The following is a 22,192-nucleotide window of genomic DNA, read 5'->3' on the forward strand; positions in this document are numbered from 1 at the left end:
TCACCAATTTCATTAAATCACTATGACACCCTATCTTTTGCAATTTAGCCCTATATGTAATACACAAATTTCATTATTTGTACTATGGCACCCTATGGTGTTGCAATTTAGTGTTTTTTTTATTAGCAAAATATATAAGGTATCTTAATAAACTATATATGTATACATATTTTATAATTTTCCCAAACATAGGTAATAATTTGTTATAAATGTAAAAAAAATTCATACATTCCCCATTTATCCCAATGAAAACATGGTGGAAAATTAATAATTTGGATAATCTAAAAATAGAGGTAGTCAATAGTAGAATTTAACAATAAAACTTAATACGAAATTAAGTCTAATCCTAACATTTGCGTGATCAAAAGGTTGTTATTAATTATAGAAGCCACATTTATCATTTATGAATTGGTACATATACCAAATAAATAGATTTAGCATTTCGTACATGTATTTGCAAACTATTTTGATTGTTCAATCAACTAATTCGATTGTCAGGTCTTGTTAGACTGCAAGTCATACATAATTGATAGCATCACAAAATGAGTACCAAAACGGTTTTAATTAAAAGAGTGTTTATTTTTTTGAATCGTAAACATATTTCTAACAACATTTTTATTTTTTTGAACTATTTTATTGTATAAAAAATTAGAAGAAGTCCTATATTAGTTAAAATTGGTAAAAAAAAATTTGCCCAAACATACTAAATTGTCATATTCTATTATTTTAATACAACCTGAGAGTAAAAAAATAATAAAACTCAAAATAATAGAAAAACTTAATTACATAAAGATGAGAAAAAGAAAAAAGAGAGAGATAGGAGAAAGGACAAAGAAAGCGTGCACTTCTTGCATCTATATAAGGAAAAGGCATGCTTTTTATATGTACGGAACTAAGAGTGGGAAACTGAAAAATTCAAGTGGCGTGGTGGGCTGAAGGGATTTTAGGGAAATGACACCGTTTGATTCTATGTCCTAATAACTTAGCCAAAGTTTAAGACATCTTCTTCCTCTCTTTTTGTCCTCCTCACATCACCGAGAATGTCCTCCTTATGTATCAAGCTTGCACTACCAAATCCATCCATGAACCAATTAGTGCGAACACTTTGAATTTGGGCAACTTTATCGAGCATGCACCACCAACATCCCTAATTCGGCTGTTGCACTGCCTTGGTGGCAAGAAATTAGAAATTAGGGCTTCAAAATTTAGGTGAAAGCTGGAGTTTAGAGCTTGAAGCTTGGGAAAAATGAGAAGTTAGGGATTGAAGGCATAGTTTGAGGTAATTTCAATATTTTGTGTCCGATTTTGCAGTGCATGGTACATATTTTCATGGCTATGGCTAGTTGCACCTTCGCTGTTTCTTGTCAGATTTAGCTTTTGAGGTTCAATCTTGTTAGTCTCTGATTTAAGCATCAACAAGTTTTGAATCCCTTTTGTTCTGTTCTTATAGATTTGTTGGATTTTCTTGGATTGATTCTTTGTTAGTGATTTTTGGCTAGAGTGCCCCGAAGTTGGTTGTTTGTGTTTTGGCAAAATTTGGTCAAATTCTTTATGTCTTTTTGGAATTGCTATTTCTTATAGCTAATTCTTGATTTGCTTTTAGAGCAGAGCTAGAGCAGAAGTTACTATCTTTCTTGGATCTTGCTTTTAGATGCACAGAACATGAGTGAACCAATAGGCTGGATATAATTGATGTAGCAAAAAAGGTTCGACAAATGGAGAAATTTGTTTGTCATTGTTCGTCTATTACCAAAGTACCATCAAAGTTTTTTCTTTTTTTTGATAGGGTAGAAGAGCTTCATGTGCTTTTCTTACACTAATAAAAAGCTAGATTACTATTCTGAAATTAGTCATATGCTAAACAAGATTTTAAACTATGTATTCATGAAATCCTTTTTCAATCCAAGAGTAAGTTTAGTCCTAGATTACTTCTATTTCACGTTTCAAGCTAAGTGGAAAAAGTGAAGAGATTATGATCCAAACTTCAATTACCTTTAAAATTTTTTCATTAATATGGTTCTGCTTGGATATCATCGTTGGGTTAGTACATACATAGTACTATTTTGTTAAAGTAGCAAGTTGCCACTTGATATTTCTGCTGTTGACTTGAAGACATTTGTATACTCCATGTCAAGCTAGTTTTACATGAAACCAAATAGAAACTGGCAGTGAACTGATTGGATGTATCTTGGTACATGCCTTCCTTGTCAAAGTCAACCATGTCTATTTGTATTACTATATTGTGACTTGCCATCCAATTGCAGCAGCCATGTAAGTTTGAGATAATCAAAGGTAAATTTTGACACTAAATGAAAGAAAAAAAATGCACTTTTCATCCTCAAAGGTTGGGTTGATGACCAATTTCGCCCTCAAAATTTCACTAAGAATACATTTCATCCTTAAAGTTTCTGAATTTTGGCCAATTAGGGACAATTGACAGAATAACACTCAATTTGGATGGAAAGCAGCGCGTAAGAAGCATACCCCGTTAGAACCAACTTTGCATTCAACAAAAAACGGATAAAACCTGTTCTTGCTTCATTTATGTCCTCTCCGCTCCTCTTCTTGTTGTAGTTCTAAAAAAACTTTCTAACCACCCTCACCATTCTAAATCCAGTCATTTCTAGCAAAAAGGTTGACATAAATGGTCGACATCCACTTATTCATGGGTTATAGATGACTTGGATTTGAGTATCTATCGAAACGCATTAAATTAACCCAGTCCATTTAGTTTAAATTTATTTTTATTTTTTACCTATAAAAAAAAATAATAGAGGAAACTCTATTTGCAAAAATAGAGGAAATCCATAAAAAATTGGTAGGTTGTTGTTTCTTTATCTTGTATAGAAACTACCAGTTGTTTATAACTTTAATTTTAGGGATAATTTCAGAAACCTCAGGAGAGGTTTTTGACTATTGCAGGTAGGTCCTCTCTAATTTAAAAGATTACACTTACCTTGTCTACTATTAGCATTTTTGTAACAATATAAATCCACTATGCTAAATTTGTCCTAAAAACCCTAAAATAGCTCTTTATTAGTTAGAAGGGGGGAAAACTCGCTCATGAATTTCTTCCACATTGCAACTATTGCAATCGGCATAACTACCACCCTAACGAAGTCAATAAGCCACCTTAACTTAATCCTCGTATTCTCATAATTTCGAAAGCCCAACTTTGCAGCTCTAAAGCTTCCTGTGCCAATCAATTATGACAATTAACCATTCCATTCAACCTAATCTTTTTCCTCAATTTTTTTACCCAAATTTTGCATCTAAATAGACCAATGTCATTATTCAAATTCAATCAAAATGGATGCAAGCTTGTTGATGTTAAAATAATCTAACCCACCAAGAATACCAATAAGGAGCAACCAAAAGCAACATTAGAGACCACATTCTATGTCTTTAGGCAAATTTGATTATAGTTCTTATATCCCAAAATTCTTTTTTTTTTTATACAATTGGTATAATAGTGTAATCTTCCTGAATCTATGTTTCTTTTTTAGCCATTTTTTTTATTTTCTTGTTTATAATTTGTATCACCGCCATGCTTTTCATCTTCATTTAGTTTGATAACAAATATGCTTTGACAACCTATTATTTAGCAATGTTAATTCAATAATAGTTACAAAAAAGGAAAACAAAAAAAGAGAGAGGATCTATTTCCATAATAATGAGGATTCGGGATGTATTAGATGGTTGTGTAGATGGCAACTATAGAAAAAAAGTGGACTATGAAATACATGAGAGAAAAGGTAAGAGAGAGCATCGAAGAGAGAGAATAAGAATTTGTTGTGTGGTAACCGTTGTTTTAAAATAAAAGATTAGTTTTAGTTGTAGGCTTTTTTAGAAATTATCTGTAAGTGAAGGATATTATAGTAATTTTACTGCATGAATGGAGGTTAATGTAATTATTCAAAACTAAGGGAGGTGAGTAAAATTGTCAAAAACCTCAGGGGAGGTTTCTGAAATTATTCCTTTCTTTTATCTTGTCCAAAAATTATCACCTCTTTATAACTTCTTTTTTTACCTTCTCTAGAAATGCAAAAAATGCTAGCTATGCATAGGATTCTTTGTGGGCTTCTTTTATTTCCCATAAACTATCAGACGTTCGTTGCTTTCGTCCATTATTTGAAAAAACTACCAGTTATTTATGGGTATGATTTCAGTTCCAAGCTAAAATAGGCATTATAAAAAAAAATCACCAACTGTTTTTATCGTCATTCTGATTTACATGTCAATAAGGTAAGAAGGAAAATTTTGGTAGAGTTTTGCCTTAAATTTTAACAATCCAAAGTAGCAACCAAACTGGATATTGTAACCAAATTAATATAACCAACTAAAACCATCAAAAAAGAAGAGGCATAGGCTTGTCAAAAATGCATTCCAAGTGGTCCTTGACATGGCTCCTACTGAATATGGACCAAAAAGAAAATAACATAAAGATACAAAAATTAGAATTCAAAAGTTATAACACTAGTGTCTGCACTTCTGAACGGGTTTTATCCCTTTTTTGTTGGTTCTAATAGAACATGCTTCTCATGTGCAGCTTTCCGTCCAAATTGAGTGTTATTCTGTCAATTGTCCCTAATTGGCCAAAATTCAAGAACTTTGAGGATGAAATGTATTCTTGATGAAACTTTGAGGACGAAATTAGTCATCAACCCAACATTTGAGGATGAAAAGTGCATTTTTCCCCTAAATGAAATATAAATAAGCATATAGTTCATTCATTGTGTTTATTTCTACAGTTCATTCTCTTATTTATAATTCATTGTTGTTTCCTTTTGCATTTGTCTATTCATTGTTTTCATTTAGCTATCCATTCCTTTGCTGATATTTGTGCATAATACTTCACATTAAAAACAAAAGACACAATATCTTCTTATTTCTGAGTTGACAAAAGTATTTGCTCTTCTTGTCCTCTAAGTCAATTACTTTGATAATAAAAAAGTTAGATATTCTCATAATCTAATTCACTACAAGAAATTTGGTCCTTACTAATTAACAGCCCCTTACTCTGGCATTTTGTAACCTTCTGGTTCTATTTGCCTTTCCTGTGACTTGTTTCCTTTCTCCTCTCCCTCAACTCTATCCATTTGAGAACTTTTGCATATGGCTTTGGTGCAAGTATCTGAATTTGCAACGTTAAACTGTGTTAAGGTGCTCAATATTTCTTAGTAATTAATCTCATTTTGTTTTAGCAAATGGTCTATGTCTGTTCCAAAATTAGAAATTGGAGAAAAGGTTCTGCGTTTCCTTCATTTTCTATTCTTTTCCTGTCTGTTTATTTGAATAAGACTGTCATTTCATGTGTACGGATTTCCCGTCTATTTTCTAGGAGACATATATGCAGTAAATGAAACTGTTTGTATGGGATTTGTTAAGGCATGGTTAAGAGATTTTAAGCCAGTTTCACAGAGATAATAAGAATAGTAATTAAGAATTCAAGTCAGATTATGGTTGTAGTTTCAATATGTGTCACCATTGATGTTTGCAGCAACTATCTCATTTTTTTTTGTTCCTGCGACAGAGAACTGCTCTAGAAGTTGTGAGATTGTTGGCACAAAATACCAAAGAAGTTGGATTTGAGTTTCTTAAGTACGTGAAAGAGCAGAAACTGGTAGAATTAGTAGGCTTGTTGTTGGTGGCTCGTGAAAAGGTTATGCCTCGTTTAGAGGGACGTATAAAGATCCACAATTTTGTCTTGAAAGAAGCCGTGTTTCTGAATTTACAAGAAATTAGGTCCTTGTATGGCTCCGGTGATGAGAAGTCCCTACGAGAGGTAAAAAAGAAGAAGGTGGAGATGGATTCAATACTATTATTACTCAAAGTATTTGACAGAATTGGTGATAAACTTTCGGCTTATCTTCAGATAGTGTGAAAATAGGTATTGACTACTTGTTTTACCTCTTCAAGGATTGAGGTGGTCACTAGTTTAAACTAAATCCTAATAGTTAAACTAGAGAAGCATACAATGTAAGCCTCGAGTTTCTCTTCTTTGGTTGTGTTGTCGTTATTATATTGTTCAACAAATTTGGTGTTATGTTCTACTTTTTGAATTTTGGATGTGAGATTCAATGCATGTGACTTGTATTTCTGTGGTAGGTAGGAGAGGAATATCATGCCAAAGAAATTGGTTGGATCGTGTAAAAAGTTGGATTTTCCATGAAGCTTGAACTTTTTGATGAAACAAGCAGGTTTTGGCGTCAAGGACTTTTTCCCTCCCCCACTCCCCTTTCTCTGAGTATCTAGTGATACTGTAGCACAGTACATGGACTTATTCCAAACAAAGTTTTCCTTGCAGCTTAACATGACAGAATTTGGTATAAGAAGTAAAAGGAAATTGAGATGAATTTGATGCATTTCGGTAATTGATGCATTCCGGCCCATGCCTCTTCTTTTAGTCTTGTTTTTCTTCAGCTTTTAGATGTATGACTCGGAAATATTCTTTAGCTTGGCAAAACTACTATGACTCTAAAATATTCTTTGTTCCTTTTCAGACTGCTCCACATAGATTATGTTGATCTTTTTACACATCTAAGCAAGCTCGTCCCTGTCACATGCATTTCTTTCCGAGTATCTTAACGTCTAAATTGGATGGAATAGTCAGAAGGTGAAATGTTTAACAGTTAAATAACAACTGTTGCTTTGTTAAAGGTTAAGTGATAAAAAACGATCAAAGGTAATAGTTAGATGATACCTAGCGTCACTTGCTCTATAAAGAGCAGTGAAGTGTGCATGTGCATATAAACGAACCTTCGCTCGTAAAATCGATTCTTAAATCTGTTTAGTAGAGATAGAAAAATTAAAAGATATGTTGAAAAGCATAAACCAAAAGAGCGGTTAATTTAGAAAAAGAAAATCCAAAAAATAGACCATTCAGGATCAAATAAATTAGTGTGGTCTTGTTTGATAATCTAATTCAACACTTAAATTTGATGGATTCAAATCTTAACATGTTCAAACGTGTTTGATAACAAAAAATTGAACATTTGAATTAATTAAGTGACACTGAATTTTTTAGACAAAATTTGCTCCAAAAAATAAGTGATAAACTATCCACTTATTACTGAATGTGTTATACACTCAAATGTAGTAGATTTAATATTTAAAAATTTAATAATTTAATGAATTCAAATTTCAAATTTTAGATTTCAGTTTTATCAAACGTAACCTTAGTAGCTCTTCAACCTTACCTTCTCAAAGTGCTCACAAGTGTCAACATAACGGCATAGTTCTCCAATCTCTACATCTACACGTTTCGGAGGAGTTTCCTGAGGAAAATTTATTTATACTTGCGTGCTATGAAAAATATATATTCATTTTCAAGCACGAGATCGGCTAAACAAGAATTTCACGAGGAATTTCTTTAACTGTAAAATCATTGGTTAGAGGGCATTTCATTGAGATTATAGCATTTCAATGACGTATATGTATATATCTATTGGTATCATACATTAGATATATTTTTCAAAGTGCTCTGAAAATGATATATTATTCTCGTTTAGAGGCTTGTAAATACGTAGAGGTGGCAAAATGGGCGGGATGGGCAGGATTTACTTGGGTTTGAGATGGAACCGAATCATATGGGTTTAGACCCAACGTTACTCATATGTGTTTTGGGACTAACTTGGGCGGGATCACTTTGGGATGGGTTTAGATTGATCCCGCCCAAAACCCAAATCCATTTTCTACATATTTTTTTTTCCTTTAATTAATTTTTTATTTTTTATATAAATTTAATATTTTTTATTTATTAAATGTCTTTTAGTTTTATTAAATAAACATGCAAGTGCTTTATGCTCAAGACTCCCACCAAAAATTGGATTAACAAATAAAGGAAAAGATAGATATACAACCATATTCCAACATATATCAAGATGGCCAAGGTCCTTAGGATGTTGAATATTTATCCTCATCATTGTCCAAGTATGACAGGTCTAAACTGACTGAAATGCTGGAAATTCTTGTGGATAATGACTAGGAAGACTACTAGATTATATTCGCTGGTATGACTATAAAAATTGTTAAAGATAATTTTTGAATCTAAGACTCCGTTTGGATCGGCTATTTTTTCAAAAAATAAGTTTTTCAAATACAATGTTACAGTAATATACAATAACTCAAGAAACATCCCATCCATATTAGTATATCAAATATTTAAAAAAAAAATTTATAGTAAAAATTTTTCATATACACTACTACAATAAATATTTCAAAAACATCCTCCAAACACAACTAATCCAAACGGAGCCCTTGCTATTTGAGCCCAATGGATACCCAAGTATTTCCCACCCTTTCCCATTTATTAATGGGTATAGTTGGGATGTGTCCCAACTTAAACCCAATACTAAATTATAAAACCCATCCCGCCCAAAGTTCCTATGGGCATGGGTAGCCCATTGGGACTTGGGACAAATTGCCAGCTCTATAAATACGCCACGCATAATTCTTATTACTGATTGCAAAAATTAATCGCACCACTTTCTACACCAATATTATAGCAGCTCATCCACCGTGGCATTTTAGGCTTAGTACTTGGATAACAGATCAAGTGAATAAGCGTCACTTCTAAAGCTTAGATTTATTGCTTCTCCTCCTTATTTCTCGGCTGCATCAGTCGATTCTTTTTGGTGGTGGAGGGGCATCTTGTGGATCTCTTGGAGGGTGGGTATGAGGATCCTGATAATCTATTTCAAAGTCCAACGACTTTTCCTCATCTTCCATGGTCTTTAAGCCCCAGGAGAATTCACAATTTGGGAAAAGAATGAAAGAAAGAATTCAGTAATTGATCCATGAAAATTAGTCAATTATTCTGTATAAGCAAGAATTGGTACAAAGAGGGCAATCCAATATACATGATAAAGACATGAAAGACATGAGATTACCGTAGTGTGTGCATCATCATCCAGTTTTTGATCTTCACTTGTGAAGACACTTCCTAGAACCATCCAAATAAAGAATTAAATGTGGAAATAACTATCCATAAAAAGGGATGAATAATCATAGGTCTTATCGTCATGCATCAATTTCAGATTCTAGTCTACTCACATATTACAATGTGTCAATATTTCTGATTTTTTTTACTATCTGTCGTAAAAGAGAACACTGATAACTTGTTCAATAAACTTACTTGACATTGGAATCGCCAGAGTTGAGTGGATGTGGAAATACATCAACATGACTGTTAAAATCACAAGGAAAGGCTTCATTGCCACAGTAAGAGACTGTATACTACTGAACAAATAATGCAATTTTGGCAGCATTAGTTTGCTTTATATAAATGAAGAGAAGAGTATGTGAAAACAAAATCCTTACCAAGACCAGAAAAATCTTGACATTAAATTTCTGCTATATTATGTGCCATAAATTGCTTGCCAAACTGATTAGAATAAATTTTGTGACCGCATCCATATACTATTAGGATTCAAATGCGGAATAAATAATTATCGAGACATCAAGTGCACAACAATTTAATAAGGAATAAATCACAAGTATAAAAGATAAATCACACACAATATTTAACATTGTTCGTCTCTACCATTGAGCCTACGTCCACAAAGAGAAATTCGTTCTTTATTATGAGAGGAAAATCCTATACAAGAATACAACTTGAACCCAAATCCAACCCTTGTATATCATCTCTCATCTTCGAAAAACCCTCTCTCACCACCCCATGTATAAGGTTACATATTGCCCATGTGTGCTATTGTGTGTACTTTTGTAGTATACTAACCCACCTATTTATAGAGAATATTATTTGACCAAAACCCAAATAATAATAGGAAATCAATTCTAATTCCGAGACTTACATAGAATAGGAAATAACTTTTAACCCTAAACAAAATAGGAAATTTCTTGACTACTACTTCAAGTAACTAAAACCAATTAAGAAACTAGTTACTTCCACACAAAACAAAAAACCTGCTTAAAAGAAATTAAGTCAATTTCCTAACATATATGATTGTAACAAAACAATTCTATCCTAAAAACTCCTTCTCTCTAGAAAAACTCTTTAACTAAAACTCCCTTCAACTCTCCCATGGGAGAGAGGTTAGATTTTTCTGATCTTTTCCTGTGGGAGGAGGCCTCTCTAGAGTTTTTTTTTCATGTGTATGAATAAAATTTCTTCTAAAATTTTCTAGCGAGAGTTTTTTCTTTCCTTAGGGTTGTCTAGTGAGAGTTTTTTTTTTCTCTTCTAAATTTTTTATTAAGAGTTTTATTCTCTCATGAGGATTCCTAGTGAGAGTTTTTGATAATTTTTATATATTTCTTTTATTAGATTTGAGTTTTTTCAGATTTTGCTTATCAAGAATTTCTTGGATCTACTTCCCAGATTTCACTATAATATGTGGAGTTGAAATAGTTAATCAATAGATCTGGCGATTGGAAGTATGCATATATATCCATGGAGCTACAATTATTTTATCTCATTTTTTAAATTTAGAGCTTTATTATTGTTCTTTAGATCTGTAGTATCCTTTTTTCAAATCTGTTCTTTGATATCTGTGTATGTTTAATAATGTAATTTCTGCCATTAATGCAAGTTTTAATGAAATTATGATATTTTATATAAAAAAAAAGAATAAATTTTGTGACCTTATAGAATAAAAGGGTATGGGTAATGAAAGATAACTAATACAAGAATCCAATTTAATAAGAAGTATTGACTTGGTTAATAAATGTCAAATTGATTCCCTCCAACTAAATACTACAAGATCTCCCAATTACATAAATGAAACGAACCCACAAGTGTAAGGCTCCTCCACCCCCCGATACAAGAGATAATAATTGATGTAGATTTGGTTCGTGTAATCTGAAAACTTGCCTGACCAATTGGTTGGCAAATCATGCTAGGTCTAAACAAAATAGGAAATTGGGTATAATTGGACACTTCATCATATTCTACGATATCTTATCTTTTATAGCATCAGGAAATTAAAATGCATGTGCTCCACATTTGTATCAATTACGGCAATCTATAACTAAAAGTAGCGCTGTAATCGAACCAAGATGCTTAGTATTCGGCTTGAACTCGACTCAATTCAGGTTCATTCAAATTGTTTGTTTAGGTATCAATCCAAATCTAAACATAATTTCAATTCAAATATATTAATGAATCAATCATGATTTTTATGTTTTTTGGCTTGATATGTTCAAGAACAAGCAAGTAAATTTCATAAAAATATACCTATAGTTTCCTTCCTTAACTCCACTTATTTCTTTATATTGCTTATCTTTTAAAATAACAAGCATATAATACTCTTATATGTTGAATAAATATAATTGATTTTAATCACATCCCTAATTCCTCGTAATAGATTTCTTGAATATTAGAGAGCAAAAATAAAGGGGAAAAACAACAAATTAGGGTGAAAACCTTAAGCCAACCTTTCTGTAAACATAAGTCTGAAATTTCAAGCCAAGTTCTATTAATTTCTTTCAAAAAATTTTCAAACACAAGCTAAGTTCAAATATTCTTTTTAATCTTCAAATCAATTCTGAACATATCTCTGTCCAACTCATTTAGACTTGTTTTCAACCCTAACTAGACGTAAACATTTAAATTTATGAAATAAAAAGTTCATTGAACTGTAACCATTCAATAACGAAACTTTAGTAACTAAACAAACCAAAAAATTTTGTAGCTGCCATAATATTCTTTGTTCTTTTGGCTACAGTTTCCTTTCTCCTTCTCCTTTCCTTTTTCCCAGGGAATTTAGAATTTATCATTACTTTTTGTGGACTTTTCTAATGACCCAATTTCACTAATTCCATTTACTTGCAATTGTACTTTAATTAGGCACGTCGGCAATCAAGTGTTTCACTTTCGATTAGTTTTCTTTTTATTTATTTAGTTAGGGAAGTTATGCCTTGCGGGCAGAGTTTGTTGATAGCTATAGAATAAATGCCAAAAACTATGATGTAATTGATCATTCTGAACGTACAATTTTCTGCTGTGGAAAAATTCACTTTTTATCCCATCCTTTGGAGGTTGGATCAATTTGGTCCCTATTATTTTAGCAGGAATATATTTCATCTTTCAAGTTTCAATTTTTAACCAATTAAGAATAATTAACGTTTAATCACTCAATTTGACTAAAAATTGTGTTTGATCATGTAAAATTCTGTGGGAAAATCTGTGTTTCTATTGCTTCCGTGCTTTCATACATACAAACACCAATGACAGAGTTCCATTACATACCAACTGGAAACAAAACAGAATTCTATCACACCCTAATGACAGAGTTCTATCATACCAACTGCTCCTAAAATATTGCCGAGGATAACGACCACAGAGAACAACTAAAGGTACAAAGATAGACATATACACAAGATAATCTTAAATAGATCACTTAATCTGGAAAATAAAACGTGTGAGGGGCATGCACTATCAGTAAATGACCTAAGGGAGATAAAATTGATCAGATCGGACCCATTTCACATTCTCTATGCTTCTTTGCACCCAACTATTCAGCACGTTTAACCACATTATTTTCAAATATTGATGCATTTTGTCTAATAAATTTTGAGGATATGATGAAATTTGTCTCCCCTACATCTTTTTATTTACGATGCATGCCCCTTGCGTATCTTATCCCATCTAATTTGAGTGATTAAAGATTAATTTTAGCTCAATTAAATGATTAAATGTCAATAATCCTGAAATGGTCAGAAGTCAAAATTCATTGTCAATTGTCCCAAATTGGTCATAAATCAACATTTGAGGGAAACAATGCGTTTTGTCGAAACAATGGAGATCAAATTAGCCCAACTCCCAAACAATGGGGATGAAAAGTGCATTTTCCATTTTCTGCTGTTTCAAAACTACTACTCAAATCTCTCTCTCGCCCCCCTCTATTGCATAATTCCTCTCCTCAGTCCTCCAAATTCCTCTGTTAATTTGTTCTTGATCGACAACCATAGCATCTTTGTCTTGCATCTTCTTCAATGCTTCAACATATAAATGAACATCTCATGAGATTAATACTTGAAGATTTCTTGGAAGCATGCCTCAAAAATGCACATGACGATAATGTAATTAATGAGGCCAGCAATAACGCGTAGATAAGGTTTCCAAATTCATTCACTAATGTATACAAAGTCTGTGTCATCAAATGATAAAAAAGGAATTAACCAATGGCCCTTTCGGCTGTTGGCCACCACAAAAAACTTTTAAATTTTGATGGGGTGAGAAATAAAGGGTTCAAACCTTGCTGCCTATCAATATGCCACTATATATGGTTTCTTCTACATTTATACTAGTGCATAGTGAACCTGCCTAATCCGTTGGTAGTTCAGTTTCCGTTGATTTTTCTAGGTCCCATTGGGCTCTTCCTCCCCCCCCCCGGCCGAAAAAAAGTGTAGACTAGAGTAGAAGTAGGAGTAGATTAGATTAACTGTTGATAAAAAAAATGATAAAAAGGAATTGAATCCACGATCATGTTCTTGTACTAAGATTAATTATCAAATGGCATTGTGCAGAACAAGATTTATATAAATTGCAAAATGGATTTATAAGATGGTTAAATTATAATGCTTCCAACTCCCTATTTTTTCTTATAGAATTTTAATTTTTTTTTAGTTATTAATTATCCCTTCATGACTTTTGCACCAATATAGGAATTTGGTTTGAAATTTATTCATGGGAAGATAAATAAAGATGAAACATTCCAAAGCCTACTAAAAGTAAAAATATAAGGAATAACTATTTTATCTTTCAACTCTATAATCCTAACTAAAAGTACAAATTGCATAAACAAATAAAAAATAAATAATACTCATTGGTCGTGGATTTAAAAAAATCAATATAGTACTATTCTTGAGACTTAAATTATAAACACTAGATTAAAAATAATGTCCAACTAGCCCTTCAAAGTAAAAATTTTATTTAAAATCTTTACTTTTGATAAAAATGATATTAAGAACAACAGGTATTTTATTAAAAACAAATTATTAATCTTTCCTACACTATCAATATATGTACTAATGGGATTGGATAAATGCCACATCATCTGAATTTGAATTTGAACATCAAATTTTGTATATATAGCATGCGTCTAGACTCAATAGTGTATACATTGTTAGTGCATCAAAGATTTACCCAAAAATAAATAATAAATAATAATATAGTTGAAGAGCAAGATATAGAACATTTGATAGTAAACTAAATCTTCTCACTTTGTATGTATCTTATCCAAATTCGATCCAACCATTAAGAATCATATTGTATATTATTGAATATTTTATGTATTTTTATTAATTTTTTTGTAGTTATTGGGGTATTATAAGATATTATTAATTTTATTTACATTTCCATGTGCCAATACTTGCAACCATTCTGGTCATTTTATATAGTTATCATACTATTATGGAAGCTAAAGTTAAATATATTCTCCATAATACAGGTTATGAGCTTTTTTTTTTCTTTTGCAAATTTTTCCTTTCAATTTGGAAGATGAATATGGAATCAACTTTAAACTTTTTTGAAAGAAAAGTTGACACTAGAAGGGCTTTTAGAATGCTTAAATCATAATGTTTCCAACTCCATATTCTATTTTTTATATAGAATTTTGAAGTTTTTTTAATTATTAATTATCCCTTCATGCCTTTTGAATTTTAAAATGTAAGAAATGGCTCAACCAATATATGTATTTGGTTTGAAACTTATGAATAGAAAGATAAATAAAGATGAAATGTCCTAATGCCTAGTAAAAGTAAAATGTAAATAACAACTATTTTACACTTCAACTCAGTAATCCTAACTAAAAGCACAAATTATATAAAAATAAAAAAGAAATGATATTCATTAGTCATGAATTTAAGGAAATCAATAATAGTACTATTCTTGAAACTTAAATTATGAATTCACTAAATTAAAAACAAAGTCCTACTGGCCCTTCAAAATAAAATTTTTATTTAAAATCTTTACTTTTGATAAAAAAAATAATATTAAGAAAAACAGCTACCCTATTAAAAACAAAAAAAAAAAGTAATACTATAGTTTAAGAGCAAGATATGGAACATTTGACTATAAGCTATATCTACTCAATTGTTTATATCTGATCTAAATTCAACCCTGATAAGAGTTTATTTTACGTATTTTTAGTGTGTTTTATTAGTTAATTTTGGTTTGATTATTTAGTTTTATAACTAAAATAACTAAGGTTTTGGTAAAAAAAAACTACATTTTATGTTAAAATGGCTAAACATTGCATTTTATGGATTTTTATGGTAAAAAAAACTTCATATTTTGTAGGTTTAATGATTCAATCATCAAATGAAGTGCATTGGGAAGATATTTGGATGATTGAAGATGGATTAAAGTGGTGAAAATAAAATATGAAGTGTAAAAGGAAAAATGCAAGAAAAGTCAGGTTTAACAACTCTGACATGTTTTGGTATTTTGACTATATCTGGAGCTACACAGATCGGATCAAGGTGATCTTGGTACCAATTTGAAGCTAAGAGATATATCTACATTTGGTATGAAGACATCAAAGTCCAATTCAGCCGTTTTCATAGTCCAAAAGTTGAAATACCGAAATTCAACTCAGCTGTCCAAAGTGGAAAACAGAGCTCCGACCAGTCTATAGTATTTCGGTCATATCTCAGGCTACAAAGCTCCAATTTGGATGATTCTTGAAGCATTAAAAAGTTAACTCAAAGGGCTACAACTTTGGTGTTTTACACAAAATCCAGTTCGGCCTGCATCATGGAGAAAATCGCAGTTGAAGTAAGGACAAAGTGAAAACGCGAGTACACAAAACGTGACTTGTAGCCGCGTTTTGTATAGGCGCGTTTTCTTGCCGCAATTCTGCAATTTGCTCAGTCAGTTCTCTTATGTTCAAACTATTTTCCAGCTACAATCTGCAAGAGAATTCGGTGCACATGCTTCAGAAGACAAAATGGCAGACAATATGGCTTATTTTCAAGTCAAAAACAATGGTTTTTGACTATCTTAACAAAATGAGATTTGAAGAATCATAGCAGCAAATTTGGACTGGGAGAAGAGGAACTTTTCATGAGTTTATATGCAGAGACAGAGGATTCATTCAAAAAGGAACATACGGGAGAGAACTTGAAGTGCAGAAATGTAGTTCTTTCATTTCCTTAGTGTAGTATAGTTTAGCTAGTGTAGTTCATCCATTCTTGTATATTGCTAGACTAGGATTAAGATGAGATGAAGAAGGCAAGGTGATGAGCTCAAGTGACATGGGTTACATTCCTTTCCAACTCTTTATCTTTTGTACTTGACTCCAAATTTAGTTAATATGCAAGTACTGGATTTTATGTTTAATATGTGTCTTTAAAGTTTATACCTTGGGTTTGGTTGAACTTCCTATGATTGTTATTGTTTATTATTTGGCTATTTGATTGCTAGTATTTGAGCAAGTTATTTAGCACTTTAGCTCTTTAAATCATGATTAATCTGGTACCATTAATTATGATTATCTAAGGGTGTTATTTCTGCAATGAAAATTGAGATTTAACATTAGTTCAATAAGTGCTAAACATGGGGAGTACACTCACGAGAGTAGAGGTGCACCTATGGGGTTTTGGTGATTAATTTCATGTAATTTCATTGAAGAAATGAACTTGTAACTAATTTCATAACCATGAAAATAGGTATGGATTAGTTATGAGTATAGTTGATTCACTACGAAAGTAGGTTTCACATGTTTAAGGAAATTACACCATAACTAACCTAGATGTAGTATTCAATGATCCAAATATAGCACTTGCATGAGTAGTTAGGGATACCACAACCTAAGGAGCTTTTATTTGTTATTTTGTATAATTTCAGTAGGTTAAATTTCTTATAATTCATTGATAGTCTAAATAATAGAGAAGCTTTAGTAATACCGGTAATTGTTCACTCTTCCCTGTGGGATCGACCCGATATATACCCTAAACTACTAGTTGACCTGTATACTTGCAGTGAACGGGTGTAATTCGGTTTTTTAACTTGTACGTATGTAAAATACCCGTCAAACCCAACCACTAAGAATAATTTTGAGTATTATTGAATATTTTGTGTATTTTTATTATTTATTGTAGTTGTTGGGGTATTATAAGATATTATCAATTTTTTTATTTACATTTTCAGATGCTAATACTTGCAACCATTCTAGTCGTTTTATATAGTTTTCATGGGAGGTAAAGTTAAATATATTCTCCATAACGAAGGCTATGGGTCTTTTTTCTTTGGCAATTTTTTCCTTTCAATTTGGAGGATGAATATGGAATCATCTATGAACATTTTTGAACGAAAAGTAGGCAGCATTCGATCCAAATTTAGATCACAAATAACTAAATCTGATTCTTTTATTTTGAAGATCCAAATATAAGTATATGTTAAAAGTGTAAAACTAAATTACAAGTTATGGAAATTTTTTCTTTTGTTTCAAATTTTAACTCTTTAATTTGGAGGTTAAAATATAAATCCATGCATAGCTCAATATTAAAAATACACACTAATTTTCATTATAGGGAGAATAATACCATATGAATCCTTACCATATAGGGAGAATTAATCTTCTGATTGCAATGCTCAATAACCAGTGCAATTTTCTTTTGTCTCGAAATTACAGGGTCAACTGTTGAAAGGGGTATATGTGCTCAATAGCAGGGAATCATATCCTGATCTGGGGAGAAGTACTGATGGTTGACTGAGGGACACTAATAGTACACATGGGAGTATCAAATTTACATCAAAATTTGCTAATACAATGTTCAATGCAGTGTTGTTAGACATGGACTGGCTAGTTCAACTAGTCCAACTGTGAACCAACTTTCTTCCTAAATTGTTTTATAGTACAAAATCACTTTGGTCAAATATCCGTAAAAAACCAGTCAAAATCATAAAAATCAACTAAACCAGTGAGTGACAGTGACCCAAGTCGACAGGTTGACCCGGTTCTCAAACATTTTTTTCTTATTTTTTTGAAACATAATTTGAGTTATCTAAATTGTAACACTTTTATCTATTAATAGAAACAACAAAACGCCATCCACTTAGTGCAAATATCAAAATCACTCAGTATTCTGAATGATCTCTAAATCAAGATATTTTCATCTTTATCATCTTATCAATTTAACATCATTGTTTCCAACTTGCATTAATTTGTTTTAATTTAGTTTTCAAGTAGTTTTGGAGAATGGATATATTTTAGCCATGAATTTATATTTTTATATATAATTTTTAGGTAAATATTTGATTACAAATTTAATATTTTTGGAACATTTTGTATGATTAGCTGAATATAACCAATAACTTAATTTTAATATTTTTGAAACTTATAAAAATATAAAATAATTATGACATCATCTTGATGTCAACGAATTTCTGAGGACGGTCCGACCAATCCGATTAATTGACCCTTGATTCAATAGTTTAGCCTGGTCTGAATATAACAACATTGGCTCAATGCTCAATTTGCAATCTGATACACATCAATGTTTTGAAACTCGAACCATTAATTGAACCGGTGAAGTGTTCAGGTCGAGATTCGACCAATTGGATCGGTTCAACTTGGTTCGATAAAATTTTTAAAAAATAATTTATATAAATATATATGCACAAAATAAGACATGCATTGGACTAATTTAAGACTTTCTATGATGAAAAGTTTAATATTTTCAAAGAATTTGGATTTTCACAAATAAATCTTTTTAAATTATAAGTTGAAACAAATAAATTTCATCACAATCTTAATTGAATTTACCAAAAAAATAATGTTAAATCTAACCGAAAAATACCACAATATTCTAAGATTATACAAAATTCACGTCTATGGGAATTAGACATTGTGAGTTTAAATTCAAATTCACATTTTTGATATTTAAAGATTGCAACTTAAGAAAAAAAAGAAGATTAGAGTTTGGAGGAAGTCAGGAAAATAGAAAATAGAGATTCAAACTTGATAAAGACTTAAGAGGCAAAAAATAAGAAAAAAATGAGTGGATATGGCATTTAATAATTAGTTTTTAGGGTTAAGGAAAATCTATTCTTTTTAAAATTTTTTTTCAATTTAATAGACAGAAAAAAATTGCCGGTTCAACGGTTCAATCCGATTCACAAGGTTCGAATGGTGCAATCTGATTTTTAAGTCTAATTAACCCAAACTATGAATCGGACCGGAGCTACGACCAGTTTGCAGTTCGATCGATCGAACTGGCTAGTCCGGTCCCATTTCAAAACATTGATACACATCCCAATTTTCTGGTTACTGGTTTGTGTGACGTGGGCGCATGCTGAGCTAGTCCACTAACTTCTTCAAGGATTATGCAGCTGCCAGGAAGATAAAAGTCCGTCTGGATTGGATTTGAGGCAGGGACGGTCATCAGATGAACCGTTCCTGAGCAGTCGTCTCACAAAAGGAAATAAGAGAACTGCAATGGACCACGTATAATGGGAGCAGCAGTAAAGGAAAATGACATCATTTCACTAAGTGGGTAGGGAAAAAATAAAAAAATATCTATGAGGGGCTAACAGGCTCCGTTAAAAAACCTCAGGTTCCGTTCCAAAAAATCCCGCTCAAATTATTGAGGCATGACTATTCTTCTGAAATCTTCAAATGAAATAGAATTTTGGTCTCTCTTCAAAAATATATCTTGTGGGCATTCCTTCACAATTTCAGAGCATCGACAGAATAACATCCCTGTCCCAAATTGGGAAGTTTCAGATGAGAGATTTTTTGAAGAAGTGTTGTAAAAACATAGTGTCACCAATCAATGTACCGAGAGAACACAACAAGTAATTGCTGCGGGACAAGAATTTTTTTATAAAAGCTACAAAAAGGTGAAAGTTGGTGAGATCTAAAGTAGAGATACACTCAATCGAATTGGACTAAACCCATAGGTAAGAATGTTGCAAACTCATCGCAATATTTGGCTTGTTTTGTCACTAAATGGGGATGAACTTACTTGCATGGTTTTATTTGTACAACTTGTTTAAGACAGTGTGACATGAATAATGAAATTGAAACTCTGGTAAAAACTCCTAAACAAGGAAACCGTGTGGATAGCACAAGTTAGATACACTAAGAGCCAACTTGGGGTAGGTATGCACAGGAAACTTATGCACACCAAGTGTTTGTAAATTTGACTCAGTAAACAAATTAAATGATTTAGAAAGTTTATAAGCATATAAAATAATAGGGAGAATATGAGGTAATTGTTACTTTTTTTTTTATTCTTGTTGCAAGATAGTAGTGAGACTATACAGTTTAGACTGTATTACCGACTGTGTATGAATGCTCGCATCACAGTAGACTGACACATACAAAGATAAAAGATAAGCACACTGAGTCATTGTAAATTACATGAATGAGATAGGGAGCACAACACTGCAATGCCTGACTCACAATGTACACTTATGACTATACACCGTAACTGTCATCTAACAACATGTACATTATCGAAAACCTATTATGCAAAACTGTGACACTATGTGACCATCACTTACATATATGGTTTTGTCATAGGTTTTAGCATCCGAAAAGTCTACCTAAACAAGGATTAGGATGACTTGACAACATCATGGAGGTACACTTGTTACAAGGTATCCCATAACATGATTACAATGATATTTGCCTACTCATAATCATTTTTAAAATATGATGTAGCTTGTTGCAAGGTATAAATTTTACTACTTGTAATTGCTTTCAAATTATGGTGTAACTTTTGATAACTTGTAAGATTTTGCCTAGACAAGGTGTGTGATGTACACCGTGTTTATTGGAATGTACAACATGTTACTTATTAATAAGATTATATATCAGATGTTTTTACTAGATGGCTATTTGTTCCAATCACCTATGAAATTAACCATTAGTACTTATGAGAGTGCATTAAATTAGATAGATAGTTTACTTCAATGAGTGGCAAGTACATAAATACTTAGCGAATGTACAATCTGGTTGAAATAATGTACACTATATAACCGACTAAATATAATGTGTACAAATTTTTGAATATGCAATCAGTTGTCCACATGCATATTGCAATTAGCCGTTGCAGCCATAACTTGTACTGATTTTTAGTAAATATTTTTTTACTTGTATGAGTTACTTAACTAATTTGTCTGTAAACAACTTATACAGTGTGATGTATAAATACAATCAATTTATGAAAATGTACATCATCTTAGGTATTAGTTACTTGAATGTGTATATCTATAAAAGATAGTGTAATAGTATGCATACCTTTGGAATGGTTATTGGTATTTTGACCAACTTGTGCATCTTCTTACAGGCTGCAGTAGATGCGTAATTTTACCTATATGAGTAATACTAATTTGCTTATAAGCATCTTATACGGGGTGATCTATAAGGTACAATCAATTTATAACAATGTACATCATATTAGGTATTAGTTATTTGACTGTGTATATTTGTAAAAGGTAGCTCAATGGTATGTATAACTTCGAAATTGTTATTGACCTAGATAAGGTGTGTGATATATACCATGTTTATTAGAATGTACAATATGTTATTCATCAATAATATTATATCAAAAACTTTTACTAGATGGTTATTTGTTCCAATCACCTGTTAAATCAACCATTAGTGCTTATGAGAGTGCATCAAATATTTAGTAGAGAGGTGGTTTATTTCAGTAAGTAGCATGTATATAAATACTTAGTGAATATACAATCTAACTGAAATAATGTACACCATGTTACCAATCAAGTACGATGCATAGAAATTGTTAAACATGCAGTTATTTGTTTACATGCACATTACAATTAGTCATCACAGCAATATGCATATATTTGGAATGGTATTGGTACTTTGACCCACTTGTGCATTTCCTTGCAGGCTGCAGTGGATGTGTAATTTTATCTATATGACTAATACTAATTTGCCTATAAGCACCTTACACGGAGTGATTTATGAGGTACAATTAGTTTATAAAAATGTACATTATGTTAAATGTTAGTTAGTTGACTGTGTATATCTATAAAAGGTAGTGCAATGGTACGCATAAATTTAGAATGGTTATTTAGCCCTTTGATCAATTTGTGCATCTTCCTATAGTAGATGTGTAATTTTACTTGTATGAGTAGTCCTTATTTGTCTGTGAATACCTTACACGGGATGATCTATGAGGTATAATCAGTTACAAAAATGTACATCATGTTAGCTGTTAGTTACTTGATTATATATGCATGTAAAAGAGAGAT

The 22,192-nt window shown here is 31.6% G+C and overlaps 1 long non-coding RNA gene across 1 annotated transcript; it reads left to right on the plus strand.

Moving 5' to 3' along the window:
• The first annotated feature begins 877 nt into the window (after positions 1-877).
• On the plus strand, positions 878-6,062 carry LOC113692437 (uncharacterized). Its single transcript, XR_003448948.2, has 2 exons — positions 878-1,279; positions 5,534-6,062. It is a non-coding gene; the product is annotated as an uncharacterized lncRNA (long non-coding RNA).
• Positions 6,063-22,192: the final 16,130 nt, after the last annotated feature.

This window comes from Coffea arabica, chromosome 6c (assembly GCF_036785885.1).
Source record: "Coffea arabica cultivar ET-39 chromosome 6c, Coffea Arabica ET-39 HiFi, whole genome shotgun sequence".
In the NCBI taxonomy this organism is placed as follows: Eukaryota; Viridiplantae; Streptophyta; class Magnoliopsida; order Gentianales; family Rubiaceae; genus Coffea; species Coffea arabica.